Source organism: Pleurodeles waltl, chromosome 2_1, assembly GCF_031143425.1.
Source record: "Pleurodeles waltl isolate 20211129_DDA chromosome 2_1, aPleWal1.hap1.20221129, whole genome shotgun sequence".
Taxonomy (NCBI): domain Eukaryota; kingdom Metazoa; phylum Chordata; class Amphibia; order Caudata; family Salamandridae; genus Pleurodeles; species Pleurodeles waltl.
The window spans coordinates 493868881-493889346 of NC_090438.1; the positions used below are offsets into that span (position 1 = coordinate 493868881).

A 20466-nucleotide genomic window follows, 5' to 3' on the forward strand; every position below is an offset into this window, starting at 1 on the left:
CTGAAAATCGCGACGGGTGCTACTGCACCCGTCGCACGCCTTCAACTCCGCCGGCTCCATTCGGAGCCGGCTTCCTCGTTGAAGGCGCTTTCCCGCTGGGCCGGCGGGCGGCCTTCTGGCAGTCGCCCGCCGGCCCAGCGGGAAAGCCAGAATGGCCGCTGCGGTCATTTGACCGCGGTGCGGTCATTCGGCGGCTCCCGCTGGGCGTGCGGTTACCGCCGCCGGCGGGAGTCAGAATGACCCCCTAAATGCCTTGCAAGAAACTAGATGCATGAACTGTCCCTGAACCACCCGATGTTAAAGTTGCTCAGCTAGAATTTTCTACAATGTACCGGCAGACAGGAGATGATGAACACAATTTGATACAATTACGTGTAGAGTAGGCTAAATGTACTTTCCCAGGACTTGAACAATAGAGGCACTGACTGAAGAGGAACATGCAACACTTTTGATACCTGAAGAGCCGGATGATGAGGACATCGTATGACGAACCAATCCACATCTTGTGAACAGACTGATAATTAAATTAGTAGATTTGGTAAACAAATACTATAGGTTAAAGACATATCTGCTGACTGACTGACCAATTAGGAATTAGGGGGATGGACTGGGAGACCCTAATAAAAAGTCATGACAAGGGGCTAAAACATCAGATGCAATGCGAGGGATGGAAGGGGAGAATTGATGACGTCAGGAGATGCTGTCCAAGGTTCTGTCGTTGGGCTCATACTCTGTGAGCCTGATGCGTGGCTGACTAATTGATGACCTGAAGATGAAGACTGACCTGTTGCTGATCCAGCCTAGATAGGAAGCTATGAAAATGTGACTGACAAATTGTGCCTTTTCTTCTAGGTACCAACTGGACTGATTAAAGAATTCTCACTTAGATAGATCTTTTTCCAAATTAATGCTTTTTCTCTAAATTGTTTCACATGAAGCCCCCCATGCTGATGCTGATCTTGGTTAGGTAAGCTGTTAGGGGTGACGTTGACAGTGACAAATGACTGATGAGCTATCTGCTGAACTCTGGTATTAATGCTGGTATTCTTGGCATATGTGGGTGCACCTACGCATATGGTTTTCTTAAAATTATGTTATGATGTTATTCATTAACAAAATAATAATTGAGTGGATTGAATAAAGTTTGAGCTAACAGATGATTTAGGGAAAAAAAAATTGTTTAACTTATTACCGAGTTGTGGTTATTCATGAGTAGATGATTTTGAGTGGTTTTTCTATTGAATGTTTCATGATTATTGATGTTAGTTATTGATTTACAAGTCACTACATGACTAGGATACTCCATGCGATTCAAAAGGTTAATCGGCCTATACGCGCCCCCTTGTAAGTTTACTTACTAAGGACCAGACGTGCTTGAACGTGTGTCCTCTTTAGCTCAATTAATGTGTCATAGTTCCCTAATTGGACCATAGTCTGTGTTAGAGTATGTTAGAGTATTGTCACCAAGCAGCGTAGGTTCCGCTAAAATTGCAGACACCTCAACATCATCAAACGATAATCCTTCTATAGTGGTTGCACTTGGATGAAACTCTAAAAGTTACACAAAAAAAATAGTATTGGGTACTATTGGCCTTAAACTGCTATCAAAACTCAGCTGTTGTGTAATGATCATATATCACAAAAGGAGAGGTGGGAGTACACCGCCACATACCTTCCAAAATCAAAAGACATTACAATAAGAGAGTGGCGATGAAAACTGCAGTGCCAAAGTTTGACGCCCCGAAACATATGTAATAAAGAATGCCTTGCTGGCAGTCCCAAAATGCTTTAATACAAAGGGACTAATTAGATTGGATGAGGAAGCCTCACCCACTGATGATGAACAGCCTCATTATTGGCGACCTCAACCCACCCTGGTAAGATGGTACTACCAAGGGGATACTCAGCCGCACTGTAAGGGAGTTATTCGTGATGATATACTGAAGACAAATGGATCCAAAACAGCTAAAAATACCTTAAGGTGAACCACCTTACTTGGGATTGCCATTGAGTCATTCTTTGTTACATATGTTACTGGGTCACTGAAATTTGGCACTACAGTTTTCTTTATTTATCTCTCTAGTTTCTTGCTTTCTTTTTCCTGCCTTAAATCAGATTTTATATTAGTATTTTGAAAACAACACCTTTAGACAGTTGTAATTTTCCTGCCTAAACTCCAAACGTCTTTCCTGAAAGTGTTCAGCTCTCACCTGACCCCTGATGACGTCCCTGTGGTGAGATGTGTATAGTTCTTAATGGATAAAGGGCTATGGGTGTGGGGAAGTGGACTCCTCCCTTTACAGGAATGCCTGGGGGCTGTGCCTAGCCCCTTCCCGAGTTTCAAAGGATGTCTAGTCACTGGCATATGGAGCTCACACCTAAGCCTGCCTCCCTTTTGTTTCTATAGTCAGACTGGTGCGAAACCCAGAACCAACCAGAACTGGGTTAATGGGATGGACAGAGGTACGGCCTGAATCTACAGGCTGGCAATAGGCTTAAAAGCGGCCCTCACAGTCCTCTCCTCAGAACACTCCTAGACCTCTGAAGAATCAGAAGAAGGAATGCTGTGCTGTCTGACAAACTTGAAGGAACAATGAGTCTGCTCACCTTAAACCCAGGACCCCAAAAATGACTCCAGAGATCAGTTGGCTGACCTCCTCTGTGAGTTAGAGGGACACAACAAGTTTCCAGAAACCCCCACTACAACTGCCTAGCTGACCACTTCCAAATGGACCTGCCCTGAACCCTGCTGGTAGCCTGTGTTGGGGTAAGTACTCATGCACAAGTGGTGCCCTTCAGATCCTGGAGCCTTGGTTGGTGTTAGATTGTCCTCCTCCTGTATAAAAACTGCAAGATGTGAGACTTTTTTGCCAACTTTTTGCCTAGAGAACCAAAGAAGACCAGGTTCACAGATGAGGCTGCTGTTCCTTAACATGGAATCCCCTTTTGGCTCTAACTTGCCTGCTTGCTCAACTGAAGGAGATCGTACATTCAGAAAAGTTTCTAAGTTCAAACGTAGAGGGCTTTACTGGATTGACACTGCATCTGTTCATGTTGAGGCCTTCTTGGGCATGAACTATAGAATGCTTTTCAGCAATGAGCAATGAGCACTCAATTCGGATCCAGCTATCAGCTTGCTCCAGCAATGACTCATTGATGACCACTCTTTTCTCCATAGAAGTTTCTAATTCACAAGATAAACTTTCAACTGGTCAAACCAGACTGCTTCTCTGTATGCCTGCTGCAACCCAGTGCCCTTCAGTTTTGACTGACTTGAACTAGCATGATCAGAAACCTGTGGTAGGCGCTTTGTGCTTTTTGGTGCTATTTTTAACTCAAGCTTTAAAAATTCACATCTCTGATGCTACTTGTTGGATTTGTTTTGTTTTGGTGTCATTTTAATTATTAAAATACTCTACATTTTCTAAATTGGGGTGGGATTGTTATATTTATTATAATATATTATATTGAAGGAAAGTAAATATGACATAAATATGTTTTCTGTGGGACCTGGAGCTGCTCGTTGAATAAGACCCCAGACCTTCATGCAAAGAGAAAAACAATAATGTTAACGTACGCTGTGTCTGCAAGCAGGCCTCCTGCACGGCACTAGCTTTAACCTCCTAGACATGCTCATAGTGTCATTAGACTACTAAGAGACAAGTGAAGCAGCCGCTTTTCAGCCGACATGCTGTCACTTTCTATTAAAGTCAGCCCTAATAACTGAGTGGGATTCAGGGATTTGCAAAGCAATAGAATAACCGACTTTGCTGGGGTGTCTGAACATCAAAAAGCCATTACTGGAAATAGTTTACTATTAGCTTTCGAAATTCTTTGTTCTTAATAATTTACAAACGTTTTAGTTTAAACAAACATCTTCCAAAGGGGAATAAGTTTAATTCATGATTTGTGATTCACATTTTAAACAAATCAATTTCCTAAAAATTACGATAATCATAAAATTTCAGTTGAACTGGTGCTGTTGTCTATTTTTGGCAGAAATATTCTTAACATCCCTAATTTATAAAGATACATGCCCTAGGTTCTTTCATTCTGTATTGTATCCATGGACGTTATATTCGTTACTTTGAGTGCCCCACATCATAGTCCTACTTCCCTGTTCCCCTCCCACACTGGACTTTTCATGCTTTTGATTTGGGATTGAAATGGAAAAGGACAGGCACGATGGCAAAGTTATGAGTAATGTGAACAGAAATAGTAGAAACCCTGGCGGTAAATCCCACTTACCACTGTACCGGCGGCCGCCAACATACCGCTGTGGTATTCCGCTACGGGTATTATGACCCACTCTGAGAAATCCGCCACTGTACAGACACCCACACAAGTCCGCCACACCAAAAGTCAGTGATAAACTGGTGATAGCAAAACACACACCATAATGCCAACAGGAATACGCCCACAGTATCACGACACACGAATCAACACGGCGGTCTTTCAACCGTGGTGAACCATTGGCGGTACACACCGCCACGCTCAAAATACACACACACTTACAAAACACCACCACATTGCACAATTCAAAATACACACACCTCACACACATACACACACCACACCCTCACAATCATACCACTATAAAATACACACCCACATTACCCACAACCCTTTCAACGAACAAATTAGAACAAGCAGAGAGAGAAAAGCAAAGAGCACACCTTCACCCAGAGGCACAGAGTACCATCACTCATACACCATCGACGCACATCACATAATATGTCACAACACAGCACCCCACACATCACCTCACACGTATCACTCACACAACATCATGGCACCTCAAAGACATCTCAGGTTTCTGAGGAGGAGCTAAAGGTCATGGTGGAGGAAATCATCCGGGTAGAGCCACAGCTATTTGGATCACGGGTGCAGCAGACATCCATTGCAAGGAAGATGGAGCTATGGCAGAGAATCGTTGACAGGGTCAACGCCATGGGACAGCATCCAAGAACCAGGAATGACATCAGGAAGAGGTGGAACGACCTACGGGGAAGGTGCGTTTTGTGGTATCAAGACACCAGATAACAGTACAGAGGACTGGTGGTGGACCCCCACCTCCTCCCCCACAACTAACAACATGGGAGGAGCAAGTCTTGGCAATCATGCATCCTGAGGGCCTCACAGGAGAAGCAGGAGGACTGGACTCCAGTAAGTCAAATCTTTACTTCTATATCCCCCCACCCGACCTGCATGCCTTCACTAACTCCTACCCCTACCCTCACTCCCATCACTCCAACACCTCACATATACCCCACTATCACAACCCACACATCCCAATACCAAGCCCTGCATGCAACACCTATGCATGGACACCCATCACAGACCTGCATGGACACCCATCATCACAGCATGCACACTAGAGAGACTCACCCACCCCACACAATCAGCAATCACACAATGCCAAGGCGACAGGGAAAGCACAATTAGATAAAGGAAACACACCCATTGCACAAGATGGTACACACAGATACAATAACAATGCATTTGCATCCCAACAGGACCCCTACCCAACGTCACCGGACAGGAGGTCCCAGCTACATCCAGTCCCCCCACAGAAGAGGCCCACAGTGATGACAGCAGCTCTGCACACCTGGATCAAGATGACCAGCCTGGCTCATATGGGACCTCTTTACAGTCGGTTCCCCAACCACAGTCCCAAACCACCACAGATCCTCCCCCCTCAGGAAACACCAGCACAGCACCCACCCAGCGGGCCCATACCACTGTCCCCAGGACACGTCAGTCATCAGTGTGTCGGCCACTACAGGGACCCCAGGCAACCCCACTAACCCAGGACGATCAAGGACCTGGAGTCAGTGGGCACATGGTTCAGGAGACAGAGTCACAGGACAACAGGGAAGCTCGGAGAACTGCTGTGTGACAGGGGGAGGACAGGCCCAGGGAACCCACTCTCCACGAGGCACTCTCAAACATAATGGGAGTGTTAGAAATGGGGTTTTTGGTTGGCAGTCAGGTTACCCCCTGTCCAAGCAAAAGCCCTCACTCTAGTCAGGGTAAGTAACACACAATCCAAGATTATCCTGTGCCCACCCTCTGGTAGCTTGGCACGAGCAGTCAGGCTTAACTTAGAAGGCAATGTGTAAAGTATTTGTGCAATAAATCATACAATACCACCATATAGCACCACAAAAATACACCACACAGTGTTTAGAAAAATATATAATATTTCTCTGGATAATTGTAGGTCAAAAAGAATAAAGTATGCAATGGGAAATTGTAGGGATATCACTGAAAAGTGATATACAGTGTCTTAAGTCTTTAGAAACAAAGTCTTTTTGAAGCACAAGTACCTGGTTTGGAGTGGAAAAATCTCCTCAGAGGGCCACAAAAGAAGAGGTGCGTGGAAAAAGGGTGTGTGCGTCGATTTCTCCCCAGCACACACGGACTTGCGTCGTTATTTTCCACGCGGGGAAGTTGTGCGTCGTTTTCCGGCGCGCGGACAGTCTCTTTTCGTGGATCGCGGGGATTACCAGATGTCCCGGGTCTGTGCGTGGATTTTCCTGCTTGTTTTCCGGCTGCACGTCGTTCTGCGGGGCTGCGCGTCGAAATTACGATCTCATGGCAGGCGTCGCGTCGATTTCTCCTCTAGAGGTCGGGCGGCGTTGTCCTTGCGAAGCCGTGCGTCGGATTTTCGGTCGTCCCAAGAGCGTCGCGTCGATCAGCGTTGGTGTGCAGCGTTTTTCTCGCCGCGGAACAAGCTGTGCGTCGAAATTTTCGGCGCACGGAGCGTCCAAGTGAAAGAGAGAAGTCTTTTTGGTCCTGAGACTTCAGGGAACAGGAGGCAAGCTCTATCCAAGCCCTTGGAGAGCACTTTCACAGCCAGACAAGAGTTCAGCAAGGCAGCGGGCCAACAGCAAGGCAGCAGTCCTTTGTAGAAAGCAGACAGGTGAGTCCTTTGAGCAGCCAGGCAGTTCTTCTTGGCAGGATGTAGTTTCTGGTTCAGGTTTCTTCTCCAGCAAGTGCCTGATGAGGTAGGGCAGAGGCCCTGTTTTATACCCAAAGGTGCCTTTGAAGTGGGGGAGACTTCAAAGAGTGGCTAAGAAGTGCATCAGGTCCCCTTTCAGTTCAATCCTGTCTGCCAGGGTCCCAGTAGGGGGTGTGGCAGTCCTTTGTGTGAGAGCAGGCCCTCCACCCTCCCAGCCCAGGAAGACCCATTCAAAATGCAGATGTATGCAAGTGAGGCTGAGTACCCTGTGTTTGGGGTGTGTCTGAGTGAATGCACAAGGAGCTGTCAACCAAGACCAGCCAGATGTGGATTGTAAGGCACAGAAGGATTTAAGTGCAAAGAAATGCTCACTTTCTAAAAGTGGCATTTCTAGAATAGTAATATTAAATCTGACTTCACCAGTCAGCAGGATTTAGTATTACCATTCTGGCCATACTAAATATGACCTTCCTGCTCCTTTCAGATCAGCAGCTGCCACTTCAACAGTGTATGAGGGCAACCCCAATGTTAGCCTATGAAGGGAGCAGGCCTCACAGTAGTGTAAAAACTAATTTAGGAGTTTTACACTACCAGGACATGTAACTACACAGGTACATGTCCTGCCTTTTACCTACACAGCACCCTGCTCTAGGGGTTACCTAGGGCACACATTAAGGGTGACTTATATGTAGAAAAAGGGGCGTTCTAGGCTTGGCACGTACTTTTAAATGAAACTGCACACACAGGCCTTACAGTGGCAGGCCTGAGACAAGGAAAAGGGGCTACTTAAGTGGGTGGCACAACCAGTGCTGCTGGCCCACTAGTAGCATTTAATTTACCAGCCCTATGCACATAAAGTGCACCTTACTAGGGACTTATAAGTAAATTAATAGTCCAATCAGGTATGATTCAAGGTTACCATGTTTTCAGGGAGAGAGCATATGCACTTTAGCACTGGTTAGCAGTGGTAAAGTGCGCAGAGTCTAAAAACCAGCAAAAACAGTGTCAAAAAAGTGGAGGGAGGCAGGCAAAAAGTTAGGGGTGACTACCCTAAGGCTGTCAGGTCTAACAGGGAGCATACCACCATTCCCAGGAGACCATGGCCACGGTACTGGACAAGTTTCAGGAGACCCAGAGGCTAAGGAGGGACAGTACATGGGGATCAGGGATGACCTCACCAAAATCTACACCATCCTGGTCACCATAGCAGGGGTGCTGGCTGATATGGGCAAGACCATGAGGTAGGCAGTGGCTCAACAAAGGGCTCCTGACACTAGCCAAACCGAGGAACAGCCTTCCACCTCTGCCGGCGCTAGTGCACAGGAGGCACCACCACAGGAACAACAGGCCACCAGCACCCCACCCCTTGCAGAAGGAGAAAAACCGTGCAAACGGTCACTGCGATCCAGGCAGAAGACAGAGAACATTGCCAAGACTCCCGCCAGGAAATTAGACTCTCCTGATTGTCACCCTTCTGTCCCACTCTGTCACCCGTCCACCTTGAACTGCCATTACTCCCCTTCCTATGTCCCATTGGGCAATGCACTTGTGATACCAAGAGACTGGACTATACCATGGACCTTCCTCCACCATCAACCCAGCCCCTTGCACATACCCCTATACTCATTAGCACCTAAATAAACACCCTTTAATCAAATACCAATCTGGAGTCAGTCTGATGATTCACAAATGTATTACTACAACATTAGCAAAGCATTGCAAGGTATATATTTATTTACTCATACCAATGTATGACAGTTGTTGGGCAGCAGTACACATAGCAGAAGCCAGAATGGGGTACACAGATCTGAGAAAATGAAATCCAAAGGGAACAGTCACTCTCCATAGACAGAGGTTAAGAGGCTGTCATGTACAATGTCCTAGAGCAAACTGATATGTGAAGAGGAGTTACAGTGTCTTACCTGTGTGTCACTTGAAGTACTGAAGGATGATGTTTGTTCTGTTGTCAATATCTTCTTCCTCTGCCTCCTCTTCCTCACTGTCTACAGGCTCTACCACTGCCACAGGACCATCACCAGGCTCATCCTCCAGCAGAAAAGGCACCAGGTGTCTCAATGCCAGGTTGTGCAACATACAGCATGCCACCTTCTTGGGTGAGTAGTACAGGGAGCCACCTGTCAGATGGAGGCACCGGAATCTGGCCTTTAGGAGCCCGAATGTCCTCTCAATAATACACCTAGTTCACCCATGTGCCTCATTGTAGTGTTCCTCTGCCCTTGTCCTGGCCTTCCTCACTGGGGTCAGTATCCATGAGAGGTTGGGGTAACCAGAGTCACCTGCAAATTTTGAGGGATACCTGTTAGAAACACACTAACCCTTAGGGACTACCCCATACCCTGACACCTACTCATACTGTGTAGGGACTGTGTAGCTCACTATTAGCCACACCCGGTGCCTCTGGAGTTGGCCCATCACATATGGGATGCTGCAATTCCTCAAGATATAGGCGTCATGCACAGAGCCAGGATGCTTGGCATTCACATGGGAGATGTACTGGTCCACCAAACACACCATGTGCATTCACCGAATGGTAGCTTTTTCTATTTCTGTACACTTGTTCATTTCTGCGGGGGGGGACAAATACCACATGTGTCCCTTCAATGGCATCAATGATGTTGGGGATGTGTCACCTGCACCACCGCCTGCACCGCCGCCTGTACTGCTGCTGCCACAATTTCAGTCTGCAGCATCCTCCCCAAGGATCAGCCATCCAAGGCTGCCGGAGAGGGTCTGGTGTCTCCCTCCACCACTACAGACACCTGCACCACTGGCAGCACCAACAGCATCTCCGCCGCAGCCACTGCCACCTCCAACACCATCTCACCGCCACGTGCCCAGCTGGTGCCACTATATCGGACCTCAGCAGCACGTCCTGGACCCTTAGACACGCCACTTGAGGCACCCGCACTGGCACTACCAGCAGTTTGCAGCTTAAGTCGCCGCAGGATAGAGTGTGGCTCTGCCTCCATGGAGTATCTTGCTATCTGTTCCATGTACAACTTGTGGCTCAGACACCCAGGTGAGTGGATGTTAACTGCTACACCCCAGGTGCAGCATCACTGGCCACAATGTCCCCTCCAGAACCAGTGGAGAGATTCATCCACTCCCCTATCCTTGACAGGATGAAGCACTCTGGGCACGGTGCCCCCTCCAGAACCAGTGGAGAGATGCATCCACTCCCCCTATCCTTGCCAGGATGAAGCACTCTGGGCATAATTCTCCCTCCAGAACCAGTGGAAGACGCCACCCACTTGAGAGACTGTTGCTTTGCTCTCCCCAGGAGCAAGCAGTGGGTAAACCACCCACTTGAGAGACTGTTGCTTTGCACTCCACAGGACCATGCAGTGGGCAATCCACCCACTTGAGAGACTGTGGCTTTGCACTCCCCAGGACCAAGCAGTGGGCAAACCACCCACTTACAGGCTGTGGCTTTGCACTCCCCAGGACCAAGCAGTGGGCAATCCACCCACTTGAGAGATTGTGGCTTTGAACTCCCCAGGACCAGGCAGTGGGCATGGAGCCCCCTCGAGTATCAGTGGCATTGCACCATCTTCCGGCTGAGGTGCCCCCCTTCCCCTTCCCCTTGAGGTGCCTGTGTTTTTTCGACCTGATACCCCTGCAGTGTTCTCTCCGTTTTGAGAAAGGTGTCAAGTGTGGGCTTCGCCCATGCTTTTTGGGACCACTGGTCCATGGACATTTACAAGGGACAATGTACGGCCCTGTGTATCTAATGTAAAAGTTTGTAGATACTGATTATTTAAAATTCTATTGCTATATCTCAATGTTCCAATATAACACTGGTTAGAGTCATTTCCTTTTGAACCTTGCGTTCTTCCAGGGGGTGACAGAGTGTATCAGTAATGTTGTTGGATGTGTTAGGGTGTATGTTGTTGTGGGTGAGGGTGGGGGTAGAGGTGTTCCATGCCACGTGTGTGTGTCACTCTCTTTTCCCTCCCCCTCTCCCCTGTGTGCTAGGTGTAATTCTTACCATCGTCGCCACCACCGCCGCCTTCTTTCGACTTCCTGGTGTATGAGGAGATACACTAACATGTGGAGGATCTGCAATTCGGGCCCCATGGCATCCTGGTTCTTCATGGAGTGTCGAAAGGTGAGTGGTTCCCCTTCGATGTACTGTTTCCACCATGGTTTTGATGTCATTAGTACCTCCCCGGTAAAGCTGGCGGATTGGCCTCTTATAATAGGGTGTGCGGTACATTGTCCTCCGCCTGTGTGTTGGCAGTGACCGCCGCAGTGTTTGTTGCTACCGCCGTGGCGGTCGGAGTGTTAAAGTGGCTGTCTATGTTGGCGGTTTCCCCCGTGGTCATGATCCCATTTTTTTTACCGCCGGCATGTTGCCGGTGTTACCACCGCTTTAACACCGACCGCCAGGGTTGTAATGAGGGCCATAGTTACATGTCAGTATGTTTCATCAAATGGACCCAACGACACATGCCACAAATGTTTTTGATTTTTAAAAATGTACATTGTTTACTAGAAATACCTCACAACTATGTTAACCGCAAACTTAGTGGAATTAGATGTACTAAGAATACATCTGACAATTAAAATCCTTATTTACACTACACATCAAAATACAGATGTATGCTATGGTAGTTCCTGTCCAAACGTACAAGGAAACTATGTGTCTGGAAGTCTTTTTTACAATACAGAAGATGAGGCACCTGTCAGGCACTACAGAGGGAGCTACTGATAAAATCAGTTCAGTGCCCTAGGCTTCTCATCATTGGTGTAAGGTTGTGGGCTCTAGTTCCACATGGTAGTTAAATGATGACACGGTCATTGGTAGTCTGAGTGTGGTACTGGCCAAAGGCACATGTGCCTGGCTTCTTTTATTTGCAGGGTCACCTCAGTGGTGATGCCTGTGTGGGATGGGTGAGGGTTGGATGTTAGCACAGCCCCTAGGGAGGGAGCTGCATCATTATGGGCCTCATTATGACTTTGGCAGTCTTTTTGCAAGACCCCCAAAGCCACGGGTGCCAGAAGACCGCAAGTGCTGGCAGTCTTCCAACCACCATATTACGAATACTCCGGATTTCTGCTACATGTTGGCATTCCTGTCACCGGTAGCCTTTTCGTCAAGGTTTTCATGGCAGTGCTGATAGCGCATCTGACCTTAATAAGTAAACTTACAAGGGGATGCAAATAGGTCAATGAACCTTTTGACTCACAATTAAGATGATCTTACCATAGCTCCAGTACACAGTCAATAACCAATACACAATAATCTATAGTCGTTAGTAATCAATAAAATCAATAATCAATAGAGTCCGTGATTGTCACAACCCATGACCTTTCAGTCATAAATAACCACACCTTTTAGTGAAAGTTAGAGTATTTATTTCCCTGTATTAACAATGCTAAGATCATGCAGATTAATCTCAAAATCAGATGAAACAAAACTGGTTGTCCGAAGCGGCAGAAGAAACGTGATCTAATCAGAGATTGTACTACAACACATTCTAAGGTTATGGTGCAAATCAATAACAAAGCCAACTGTGTCAATGTGATTATGTACATTAAGTTTAGCAGAGAAATTCACCAAGCTTTTGTCCCTGTTATCATAATTCACTAATGAGAATCCTTAACTAACATCAAATTAGCATCAACATGTTGGGCTTCATGCAAAACAATTTAGTAACACAAATTTGGAAAATCATCCAAATATGGCTCCATCAAAACAGTGTAGTTGATACCTAGAAAGAAAAATCAAATATACATAATATTCACAGTTTAGATTATACCTATCCTCAATACGGATCAGCAAAGCAAAGCATCAGGATTCAGCATCAAAGTTCAAGAAAGGCAAAGTCCTTAAGCATTAAAGTTAAGCACGTCTCTTGTCAAGACACATAAGACAGTAGTACCCTCCCGGTCAGGAAGAAAATGGGCAAAGGCTGAATGAATGCAAGGGCAGAATGAATGTCTTTTCCCTGCAAACTCTGTTAAGTCAAAGCTGTTGAAATAACCCCCAAATCCTTGTTGGTCAGTTAACCGCATGTTCCCATTTTGTCCAATAAAACTAAAATCCCAAATCTATGAATTCTAATATTACTTTGTTCTCATGTTGTTGATTGGTTTGTCTTGCAATGTACTCATCATCCGGTTTGCCAGGTAACAATAATGTTGCATCTTCTACTCAGTCAGTATCTTCATTGTTCTTGTTCTGGGAAGTCAGTCTCACACACATTACACTTAAAATGTTGCATTAGCAGGAACATGATCTCATAGCAGTCAGTTCACACGAGAAGTTTCTGTTATGAGCACATTTAAACAATACAATACAAATTCACAGTTTAACTTTCTTGGACAGCCGTTTTTATTAAACGCTAAGAAATACAGCTTTTACATGAGGCCTGGCAAGAAGGCCAAGACACTCGCTAAGTTAAGGTCTACAATTAATAAAGCTAAAGCTTACTGCATGACCCTTAATATGAAATATTGCTATATTAGTCTAACATACATTCAACATTTCATAAGTATTAAATCATTGATTAGTACATTTCATTAACATTGGTTGCCATTCTTCATAATCACATTTTCAAATGTGTGCATTATTTTTCTACGTTATTTTATTTTCTACACTTATTATTCAAAATACATAAACACTCATTAATAATCTTTATTAAAACACCTGCGCTAGCAGTTCTACCGTTGTGGAAACCCTGGGAAAGGAGGCTCCTAATACCACTGGCGATCTTCTGTGGACTGCCGTGTTGGAGATGCTCATCTCTGGCCAGGCAGGTCCGACCGCCCTGACGGTATGAGCAGAAGCCAACCCGCCACACTCATAATGTGGTGGTCTTCACCAGCAGCCTGTCATAATGAGGGCCTTTGTGTTCACTAGGACTCTACATCCCTCCCAAAATCCAAACAAAAAGGCAGCAGGTCCAAACTGTGGAAAACAAAACAAAACAAAACAAATTGGTTACCACATTGTCCATCAGTCTCTAGAGTCAATCAGCAGGATAGCAGTGAGTACATGATGCTGGCTGCCCAGGGATATCTCTGCTTGTCTTCCTAATTTAACCTGAGTGGTTCAGGACACAAACGCTGGCTCAGAGAGAACAGGGTCTTCTGTCAGCATTCCAGGTGGCCTCATGCAAGAATTGTCTGGAGCCAGTCCACTTTGCTGATGCTAAAGATGGTCCACAGTTAATGTCAGTAGTTCTGAGACAGGGTGCACCTGCAGAGTTGTCGGAGTTCTCTGTGAAGATTATGTATTGGTGTTGCTTATTTCACTGAAGATAGTCATGTGGACCTGTAACCTGTTGGATTCTCCTTTGCACAGTCTACCTACTTTTTGGAATCCATCAGTAGGGCAATGTCAAGTCCATCTCTTACACTTACGGAGGACCCTTGGTTGTGATGCCATAGGACTACTTATGGGCTGTCCTGGGGCTGTATGTGTGCCACGTCTGGGCCGCTGCTAGACCACCAAAGAGCCACTGCCTTGTCACTTCTGCAACCACGGGAGTAGATGGGACCTGGTCAAGACATGCTTTTGCTACAGAGATCAGGATGCAAGCAACTTGAGCAGGTTGTCCCTGCCTGACTGGCTCTTCAGAGCGTCTCTGGTTCCTCTTGTCTGTTGTATAGAAATGATTTAGGACTTAGGACTTCAGTATGGTTTTTTGATTCTCCAGGGGTGGTAATGATAATGCACTAGACAGGGGTTGGCAAGTTGGGGTTGCCACACAAGTGGTGAACCTGTATGACAGGTTGCGATGACTTGCCTTGATGGCTGTAGGCCTTCTTTCTTGGATCATCAACAACTGGGAGTGATGGTAGCCAGCTGTTTCCTTTTCAGGGTCCTCCACGGAGCTTTTACTCATGGGTAGAAATTGGTAGTTGGCCCTCTGTCTCAAGTGTCTTCCCACATTCTGTCCCTCTTCGTTTCTGGGTTGGAAGCAAGCGAATGCCTTAGCGGGTAGCAGCACCACATGCTGTAAACCCTGATATTCCAGAGCTGTGGCAGCAGACTGGGTCCAGTCCACCTCATTGCCAATGTAGCGCTGTGGACCCTAGTCCCATATGCTAGTTAAATGATGATATGAACATTGGTAGTCTGTGTGTGGAACTGGTCTAGGGCATGTGTGGGTCCTGTGCTTATGTGGGTGAAAAGGAAAGAGAGGACACAACATAGCTTAATGGATGGTCTGTTTGTGGGTTTAGTCTCTTGTCATACACAGTTTTAACATTGCAACTACCTCTGCAAAGCAGTGACATGAATTTGGTAGTATTATACTATTGTAGTCCGTGGCAACCTTGTCTTGCTGCTAATAGTTAGCGTTTAGTCTGGTGTAATGTTGCCTCAACTCTCATAACTATCCTAAATAGTAGCTTACACCTAAAAATATCAGTGGTCCCTAGAGACTGTCGATCAGTTCTGGACTTCAAAGAGAACAAAGTACAAATGTGTCAAATGTGACTAAGCAATTTCATTATAGTCAGGCACCCAGCACATGGATAAACACATTCAGGCACCTTTAGCCCTTGAGGTGAGGTATCTCTTCTAAGTACTAGTAAAACATTCCAAACTTATGGTTTCGCATTGAGTTCTGGAAGGAACCACCATATTATATGTCTGTTGGGGCTTATGAAATACTAAGCTATTTTCATTACTATTCTTATTGAAGTGCGTGAGTGACACTACCCACCACCTTAAACATTATAAGATTATATCATTGGGGCACATTGCTTCTGTGTGTGCCAGAACCCCGGATAGCTTGACACTCTTTCAAAATGAGAATTATTTCAAATAACATTTATGTTGTGTTTTCGAAGATTTGCACACTTTGTGGGCGCCTCAGTGACCACATGTGGATGGTTGTTGCACCTCATAGGCTGAACACTTATGATCCCTTACAAACATTCCTTAAAGAATTCGGCTGTGGAATAATACTTACAATCCAGACATAGTGCACACACAAGTGTTGCATTGCTTAGTATTCGTGCCGCTCTTGCCCACCTTAGACACAAAAGCCAAGTTTCATTTTGTCCTTCTGTTAATGACTACTGTCTTCCCAGAAGTAGAGTTGAAATGTCAGAAATAATTCCTTTAAATGTCAACAGGCATCCCATCGGGTATGAAGCTGTTATTTCCAAGTTGTTATATCCCAAGTGGTCAACAGTCTGTGTGTTCGATAAAGGGGGTTGGGGCACTTGAGCCTGTCAGGCAACGAAATGAGACAATTGGAGATTATCTCCTGAAATGTAAGTTTTGTAAGCACTTAGCAAATCATATATGCAGTCTTGTTTACTGAATAATCTACACCTTAAAAGTAGCAGTTTTCACTATTTGTTGTATATAGCAGTATTTAATTTGTGTTGCCAGTAAAAACACAAAACAGTACTCTGGAGCCTTCATGGATAATCTAGTCTGTTATAAAGAATTGTAATACAATGCTGTGTGTTTATTTAGAAGTCATAGAGGTTATTTAATGTAAGACATATCTCATATTATGCAGGATACATCATGGCCCATTAAAAAAAACATGGGGACCTATTAACAAAGCAATTTGCACATGGACATTTGGTTTGCATGTGCAAACGGTTGAAATTCTATCTGGACAGAATACACAGAAGATAGCAATCCAATAAATAAAACCTTTTACTCTTACATAATATTAACCCATAATTGTGTAATATTTGGGATAATATTATGTCAGATTAGAGATACATGGGGTTAAGAGCTGGCATTTCAAAGCACGCACAATCTTGAAAGTTTGTGGACATATACAATGTTACATTGTGGTTATGACATGTAACGCCACATGAGCCTACGTGCCAATGTCTAGAATGGACAAAGTGGCACAACACATATTAACCAATATGCAACATGACCAGTACATAAAGACAATATCAAATTAAAACCAGCTGCTAGGCACATTGAACAATGAACTAAGTGGCCATGGTACACCTATGAGAGAACTTTAACGAAGAACAATGCAACCTGTTCCATGGATCACCACACAAAATATGAGTAGGTAACCGTATTGTTAAACTATTGGGGAGAGATGTTACGGTATTAATGTGAGTTGGACTGTGTCCTGCATCAAAACAATCGCATTCCTTTGAATTAAGCAGGTTTCTGAGAGAAACTGTCAACGTAACTTTGACTAAAACGGTAGGGTCTTCCTCACGAGCATTGGCAACAAAATAACATTATAGATATTGAACAAGCATTTTAAAATTCCCAGTACAACTTAATTAGAAGTACAAAAATAATTAATAAAAGAAATATAACAGTAAAACAAAGCCAATGCTGGTGTCAGAGGTTTTTGAAGAAACGAATTGGGATGCCTTTTTGAAGCAAAGCACAGTCTTAGTAAGTGAATCTTTAACCAAAAACCAAAAGAAAATGCTCTGTTCTATATTGCCATCTTTCCTTTCTATCTTACATTTTTAGGAAGTGCACATTGGTAGTATGCCTTCCTCTTTTCAGGAAGCAATGCCCCTGAACCTACTGCTGGCAAGGATAAGGTAAATAAGGGATCACCTAGAATTGAGGAAGGCAGTGAAGGTCTGAATCTTTTCAAACAGTTGAATTCTAATTTTACCCCTAGGAGAGATTAGCAACACAAACCTAATGGTATAAAGTCACAAATATGCATTTGTCATATACTCTTCTTTGCAATATGTTGTGTATGCACATCTATTATTTTGCAACAATGCAATTGGAAAAACCTTTTAAACTGTAGACAGAACCCCTAAGTTCTTCCAAAACAGGCTATTTTATCAACATTAGACAATAGCTATCTAGTTGTGACAGCATTTTCAATCTATAACTATTGGATGTGTTGCTTTCTCCCTGTTCACAATTCTTTATATTACAGCTTATAGCCTTAAAAGATCTCACAAAAGGAGACTAAGAGGAAGAGAGTGGGGCAGTGACTTTCAAAATGAACTTTAAAGAATAACTTGTGCAGAAATGACAACGCATTTCGCTGTTGATGTAGGTCCTAGGTTCTAGATTAGTCTTCTCAAGATTTTCAAACCAATTATTCACTGGAGGGTTCCCCTGTTAACACACGGTTTCTACAGATTTTCACCACAATCTTTTGGGCCCTGATTCACTCTTCCAAAATAAGACCTACAGATTGTGAACAATCATATAGGCCAGTCAGTGTTACTGATACAGCCTTATGATTGGGACCTTGTCCAAATGACCAGGTTTTTTTTCTCCATTTAAGTGTAAATATAAGCATGCAAAATGGTGCCCCTGCTCGCCATGTATTTTGACAGCTCATTCCTTTTAATCCTGTCTGATGGTGTCCATGGGTGCCCTCCCCCAAGGCATACGGGCTTTTCTACCTGCACCAGCTTGAGGAGGGAAACCTCTGTTTTCTTTCACGTGGGGGTGCATTTTTACATCTCCTGCCAACCAGGATCTAAGATCAAGGAGCTTATATAAAAACCTGTGTGTGCCACAAGAGCATCACTTTTTTGACGCTCCTGCGGCACACAGTGCAGGCCCATATCTAGAGGGCCATGACAAGCCACCCTGCGTGGATTTACATGGCCATGCACATATGGTGTAAGGCAACGCAGAGCAAGTTGCTGCATTGCCTCAAACTGCATCTGGGAGGCGTGCCATGGGCATTTCTATGTGGGTGTTTCCACTCAACACCCTAGGTTTTTGACACTGCCCCAGATTTATAACATAGCATAAATCTGGCCAGCGCCAAAAACTCATGCCTTCCCAGACCAGGCATAATGAGGACAAATGTTTACATTTCTCCTTGTTTTTTCCTCTTTTCATGTGTGCTGCATTCTGTTCTTGCAATTGTTTTTTATGCAGGAAGGTGCCCCTTCCTGCACAAAAACAATCCTGCCAACAACACTGACACACTTGCACCATGGTGCAAGTGTGCCTGTATTAGTGCACAACTGCAGTTTGTGTGCTGGCGCTGTCTGATAGGGCAGAAATGCACCATATCTTGTAGATACTGTGCATTCCTACCCTTTTCAAATGGTGTAGGCCAGTGCAGCACAATGACTTGCAGCTGTGGTCTACGCCAATTCTTTGTAGATAAGGCACCACGGCCCTTTTTACAACCCTGGTGGTTGGTGATAAAGCGGCGGTAATACCGCTAACAGGCCGGCGGTAAAAAAAATGGAATTACGACTATGTCGGAAACCGCCAACACAGACAGCCACTTTAACACTCCGACCGCCACAGCGGTTGAAACAAACACCGCGGCGGTAACCGCCAACAGACAGGCAGAACACAATGTACCGCCCACACTATTACAAGGCACTAATCTGCCAGTGTTACTGGGGCAGTACCAACGCCATCAAAAGCACGGCGGAAACAGTCTTTGGAAGGGAAACCACTCACCTCTCAACACCTAATGAAGAACCAGGACGACATGGAGCCCGAACTACAGGTGTTATCAATGTTGGTGTATCTTCTCATCTACCAGGAGTACGAATGGTGGCAGCGACGACCACAGTGAGTACTGCACCTAGCACATAGGGGAGGGGAGGAGGGAAAAGAGAGTGACGCACGCACACAACACCCCCACCCACAACAACATACACACACACATATCCAATAACATCACAGATACACCCCGTCACCCTGTGGAAGAACGCAAGGACCAAACTAAATGAGGTTAACTAGTGTTATATTGGAACATTCAGATATAGCAAGGGATATTAAAAAAATCAGTATATACAAATCTTTACAGCAAGTATACAAGTCCGTACACTGTCCCATGATGTCCGTGGACCAGTGGTCACAAAAAGCATGGGCGAAGCCCACACATGACACCTGCCTCAAAACGGAGAGAAGATTGCAGGGGCATCAGGTCAAAAACACACATGCACCTCAGGGGGAAGGGGAGGGTGGGCACCTCAGCCGGATGATGGGACAATGTCACTGCTCCTCGAGGGGGTTCCATGCCCACTGCCTGGGGAGTGCAAAGCCACTGTCTGTCAAGTGGGTGGGTAGCCCACTGCTTGGTCCTGGGGAGTGCAAAGCCACAGTCTGTCAAGTGGGTGGGTGCCCACTGCTTGTTCATGGGGAGTACAAAGCCACAGTCTCTCAAGTGGGTACACTGACCACTGCTTGGTCCTGGGGAGTACAAAGCCACAGTCTTTCAAGTGAGTGGGTTCCCCACTGCTTAGTCCTGGGGAGTGCAAAGCCACAGTCTCTCAAGTCGGTGACATGTTCCACTGGCTCTGGAGGGGGCTTTGTGCTCAGAGTGTTTCATCCTGCCAAGGACTGTGTTAGTGGATGTTTTTCTCCACTGGTTCTGAAGGGGGCTTTGTGCCCAGAGTTCTTCATTCTGCCAAGGACTAGGTTAGTGGATGTTTTTCACCAATGGTTCTGGAGGGGGCTTTGTGCCCGGAGTGCTTCATCCTGCCTAGGACTGCGTTAGTGGATGTTTTTCTCCACTGGTTCTGGAGGGGGCATGGTGCCCCAGTGATGCTGCACCTGGGGTGTGGCTGTTCCA

The 20466-nt window shown here is 45.5% G+C and overlaps 1 protein-coding gene across 2 annotated transcripts in view; it reads left to right on the forward strand.

Moving 5' to 3' along the window:
• Window positions 1-20466, forward strand: part of LOC138265768 (gamma-aminobutyric acid receptor subunit gamma-4) — a 1864369-nt gene that overhangs the window by 639895 nt on the left and 1204008 nt on the right. The gene's annotated exons all lie outside the window — the stretch shown is intronic.